The sequence below is a fragment of the Galeopterus variegatus genome, unplaced genomic scaffold, assembly GCF_000696425.1.
Source record: "Galeopterus variegatus unplaced genomic scaffold, G_variegatus-3.0.2 Scaffold9012, whole genome shotgun sequence".
Lineage (NCBI taxonomy): Eukaryota > Metazoa > Chordata > Mammalia > Dermoptera > Cynocephalidae > Galeopterus > Galeopterus variegatus.
Window position 1 is genome coordinate 56,707 of NW_007735123.1, and position 5,730 is coordinate 62,436.

The window sequence follows — 5,730 nt, forward strand, 5'->3', positions numbered from 1 at the left end:
CACAGCCTTTGTGTGAAACACCTACATCCCCGTCCTTGAATTTCAGTCTTGTCTTGTAAACAGAAGGTAACCAAAAGAGTAAATAGGGAAATCACATGTTTACAAGAAATTTCACAGAGGGTTAGTGGTGACAATGGTTGTTTTGCTGGGAATATAAATGAGGACAGTCATTGTTTTCAAAACTCCCTTCTTGGAAGTCACTCAATTGTATTCTCTGTCCTTTTACTTGCATGTGAAACTGCTAAACACCCTCCATCCCTGAATGAGGAAGGCCTCCCTCCTTTGTGGTCTCTCCTCAAACACCTGAAGTTCCACTTTCCTGAAGAGAGTAGAAAAGGCAAGTGGACATTTGGTTACAGGAGCCTCAGGACATAGAGAGGAAAGAGCCAGAGGTTCAGTGGGTGCTGGGCAAATGTCCCCTCCCCTTCTTCCCAGTGCCATTCTGAGCATCACTTTATGTCTGTCCCTCATCCTTTTAGTATTGTAGGCAAACATTGTGCTGTGGCTTCTTTCTTCCACAGTATTTAATAAGTACTATAGAGGACAGTACTGAAAATCTGTTTATGGGGCAGAACCCATGGCGCACTAGGGAGTGTGCGGCGCTGGGAGCACAGTGGCGCTCCGGCCGTGGGTTCGGATCCTATATAGGGATGGCTGGTGCGCTCACTGGCTGTGTGCGGTGTGCATGACACCAAGCCAAGGGTTGCGTTCCCCTTGCCAGTCACAAAAAAGGACAAAAAAATCTGTTTATGAATTTTACTGATTTGAGGACTTTTGAAAAAAGGGGCCAGCGTCTGAAGCTAGAATATGTCCTTAGCTGTATATTACTTTCCTTAGTAAGGAGATACATAATCCACATGAACATTCAGGTTCTAAGTGGTAAGTGCATTTGAAGAAAAAATATAGATAGGTGTTTCAAGGGGAAGATGGATTTATGTCTAGCATAGTCAAATATCACTTCCTCAAGCCAAATAAAAAGATTTAGACAATGAAATAAATCAGTGATAAATAATGGACACGAGGGAGAGGAACCAGTGAGAATCAACTTTGTTCTGATGGACAAACAGTGGGTCTGGCTGCTGCAGGCTTTGTTCAGAGGCCTCTGGAATTCAAATCCACTGCAATGATTATGTCTTTCCTAAAGTCCTACCTGGCATTGCAGCAGCCACCAAATTATGATTGAAATGGATCATGACATTATGGATAAAAACATTCATCTCAAGAAGTTACCCACAAATTAGAAACCCTCTACCCTAGGAGCAGGGATTAAACATTACAGATAGAGAGGCTGCAGATGTTAGTCATTTATACTGGCTGCTTTTTCCATTCACCAAATAAGTATGTTCTATTCTGTTTCTAGTATCTAGTGATAGTGGGCAGTTTTGTTGAACCATGCCAGAAAGTAGAAGAATTGAACTAGGTCATCTGTGAGTCACTAAAAAATTCCTTGCAGAATGGCTCCTTTGGACCAGACTAAGTGTTTGCTGTTGGGGATACAAAGATTAATGTTGTGGTCTTTGTTCTCACAGTTCCACCTCACAGAGGTAGAGATTGATGCAGAAACAGGTCACTATGATACAGAGAATCAAATGCTGATATAAAGGTTATTACAGAGTGGAAGAGAGACAGGGGCCCTAAATCCAGCCTGGAGTGATGGAGTCAGGTAAGGATTTCTGGAGGAAGGGATAACTGGGCAAGGAGTGATCCAGGTTGAGGGTTGAGTGGAGCGTTTCTCGTAGGGACATAAGTAAGGGAAAAGGCCCAGAAGGAGAAATCAGTAGGGAGCAGTGTGCTGTTAGTTTTGCTGCTGCTGGAGCACAAAGTGGTAAATGAGAACAGTGAGGAATGATGTTGGACAGGTGGGCAGGGACCACAACTCTGGGAACCTGAGAAGAATGATGCCTAGAGGATGAGGTTGTGCCGGGACTGCAGTGAAAGGAGTAACATGATCTGAATCTCAATTTTCCTTAGTGCCTGGAGTGAAATATTTATTTAAGGCAGGTAAACTAAGGGCAAGAGAATATGGATGAGGAATCCTCACATCATTAGAGTTGAAGAAACCACCTCAAGAATTCTATTACAGAAGACAAACAATGGGCAGAATGATGAAAGAATGATGACGATGTCTTGCTAATGTTCTCAGGTTACGGATGAGACCTGACACCCAGATGAAATCATAGAGAGCAATGGAGACATGTGGGCTTTGATCCTTCTCTAATGTTCCTGGAGCAAAAAGAAAGGATGTGAAGAGGGGACTGGATGTTGGACTTGCCTATGTCCTTCACTTTCCCCTCTCATTCACCCCACCCCAGTCTTTATACACCACAGTCCAATATACCAGGGAACACAGACTCTTCTCTCTTGAAGGTGCCTAATAAGAACCATGGATATGAGTGAAGAAGGAGGGGGAAAGGTAGGAAGTACTTTCCCAGGAAAGTGAGGATGACAGAGAATTCAGAAAGGGTTGGTCTAGGCTGAGAGCAAACAGAGGCTCTGGAGCTCTCGGTTCAGATTAAGAGAAGAAAAGTACTAGAAGACACCAAGATTTCAACGTTAAGGACTTATAGCTCTGTTAGCACCTTGGGGCATCTGTTTGCAGAACTCAGATTGGTAATTGTGTTTTAGTCTGTTTTTGTGCTGCTGTAACAGAATCCTTGAAACTGGGTAATGTATAAAGAAAAGAGGTTTATTTGGCTTATGATTGTGGGACAGCTGCACCTGGTGCAGGGCTCAGGCTGCTTCTACTCATGGCGGAAAGCAGAGGCGGCCGGCAGGTAGAAATGGATCACACGGTGAGAGGAAGTGAGACAGAGAGAGAGAGAGAGAGAGAGAGAGAGAGAGAGAGAGAGAGAGGAGATGTTGAGGTTCTTAAAGAACCAGCTCTTGCAGGAACTAATAGAGCACAAACTCACTCACTACCCCCACCCCTCTGGAGAGCATTAATCCATTCATGAAGGATCTGACCCCAAGACCTAAACACCTCCAAGCACTGCCAGATTGGGGATCCGATTTCCACATGAGTGTTTGGGGGTACAACACATACAAACTCTACCACTGTGTCACTGGACATTGTAGTCCAGGGCAATGCTATGGTGTCAAAGTGTGCCCTAGGGACCCACAAAGAGTAGCTGTCCCCATAATCTCCATTAGCTACCCACCCAAGCAATATACACCTAAAGACAAAACCCACTATACGGTAACAATTTTAAGCAAGTAATCTACAGACTTTCCCTTCCGAGCAATTAGCCTCAAGAGCTCCTTCTCTATGGGTATTATTGGTTTCCCTGTCCTAAGCTTAACAACAGTCAATGACCTTTTCCCTCAACCACCTCTTTCCTCTATTTCCCTCAACACCTACTTGGCTGTGCAGGTTTGGCAACATGCACCCAGGACAGGAACCAACTCCCCCAAATCTTGTTCTCTCATAGAGGGTGGACGAGGAAGAATGTTGGCCCCCCACAAGAAGAGCAGGGAGACAGAGCCAGGGTGGTGGTATGGGGCTTGGCTGATTGCTGCTGTAGGAGGCATGAGTGTCTTGGGCCCAGGTATGGAAGCCTTGGTGACTACAAGTTGACATGTTATACATTTTATGGCCCAGGGGTCTAAATCCCCACTGACTTGTTAGAGAAATTGATCAAGGGTGAATTCATTCCCTGATGAGTTTGTTTCCAGGGCAGGGACTCCACAGGAAGGTTTCTCTGACCTGCCTGTTCTTTATCCCTGGGAGACTAAGAATGTGGCCAACTCTGATTCCTCTTTCCTTGGTCTTTTTTACTTCTGGAAGAAATTACTGTAGTCTTGCTTGGATCTCTTCTTGGGGACAAGGGTCAGCATTTTCTACTGTGGTTTCCTCGTCAGGCAGGTTGCTGAATTGCAGAATTTCCCAGGATTCACTATGGTAGTGGTTTTCAGAATTTAGCCTGCACCAAGATGGTGTTAAAGACTTTTTTTTTTGAGGTTTAGCTCCACCATTTATTTTTTGTTTTCATCCAAATTTTATATTATTTTGTCAATATACAATGTGGTTGATTATTGTGGCCAATTACTGAAACCTCCCTCACTCCTCCCTTTTCCCTCTTCCTCCCAACAACGTCCTTTCTCCCTCCCTCCTCCCTCTCCCTCCTCTCTCCCAACAATGTCTTTTCTGTTTGCTTTTTGTATCAACTTCAAGGAATTGTAATTCTTATGTCTTCTTCCCTCCCCCCTTTCCGTTTTTTTTTGTATTTATTTATTCATTTTTAGCTCTCACATATAAATGAGAACATATGATATTTCTCTTTCTGTGCCTGACTTGTTTCACTTATAATTCTCTCCAGGTCCATCAATGTCATTGAAAATGGCAGTATTTCATTCCTTTTTATAGCAGAGCAGTATTCCATTGTGTAGATATACTGCAGTTTCCGTATCCACTCATCTGATGATAGACATTTAGGCTGGTTCCAACTCTTAGCTATTGTAAAGAGTGCTGCGATGAACATTGGGGAACAGGTATACCTTCTACTTGATGATTTCCATTCCTCTAGGTATATTCCCAGCAGTGGGATAGCTGGGTAATATGGTAGATCTATTGGCAATTGTTTGAGGAACCTCCATACAATTTTCCATAGAGGCTGCACCATTTTGCAGTCCCACCAACAATGTATGAGAGTTCCTTTTTCTCCACAACCTCGCCAGAATTTGTCATCCTCAGTCTTTTGGATATTAGCCATTCTAACTGGTGTGACATGGTTTCTCAGTGTGGTTTTGATTTGCATTTCCCGAATGCTGAGTGATGTTGAGCATTTTTTCATATGTCTGTTAGCCATTTGAATTATCTTCCTTTGAGAAATGCCTCTTCAGCTCTTTTGCCCATTTTTTAATTAGGTTACTTGTTTTTTTCTTGTAAAGTTGTTTCAGTTCCTTGTATATTCTAGATATCAATCCTTTGTTGGATGTATATTTTGCAAATATTTTCTCCCACTCTGTTGGTTTCCTTTAACTCTGTTAATTGTTTCTTTTGCTGTGCAGAAGCTTTTTAGTTTGATATAATCCCATTTGTTTATTTTTCCTTTGGTGACCCATGCTTTTGGGGTCACATTCATGTAGTTTGTGTCTAGTCCTACTTCCCGAAGTGTTTCTTCTATGTTTTCTTTAAGAAGTTTTATTGTTTCCGAGTGTATATTTAATTCATTAATCCTTTTTGAGTTGACTTTAGTATACAGTGAGAGGTATGGGTCTAGTTTCATTCTCCCGCATATTGATATCCAGTTATCCCAGCACCATTTGCTGAAGAGGCAGTCTCTTCCCCTGTGTGTAGACTTGATGCCTTTGTCAAAAATAAGATGGCTGTAGGTGTGTGGGTTGATTTCTGGATTCTCTATTCTATTCCATTGATCAGTGTGTCTGTTTTTATGCCAGTTCCATGCTCTTTTGGTTATTATATCTTTGTAGTATAAAGTCAGGTAGTGTTATGCCTCCAGCTTCTTTTTATTTTTGCTCAGCATTGCTTTGGCTATGCGTGGTCTTTTGTTATTCAATATAAATGTCTGGATAGTGTTTTCCATTTTTGAGAAAAATATAATTGGAAGTTTGATGGGGATTGCATTGAATTTGTATATCACTTTGTGTAGTATGGCCATTTTCACAATGTTGATTCTTCCAATCCAAGAGCCTGGGATATCTTTCCATCATCTGGTATCCTCTCTAATTTCTCTCAGCAGTGGTTTGTAGTTCTCATTATAGAGATTTTTC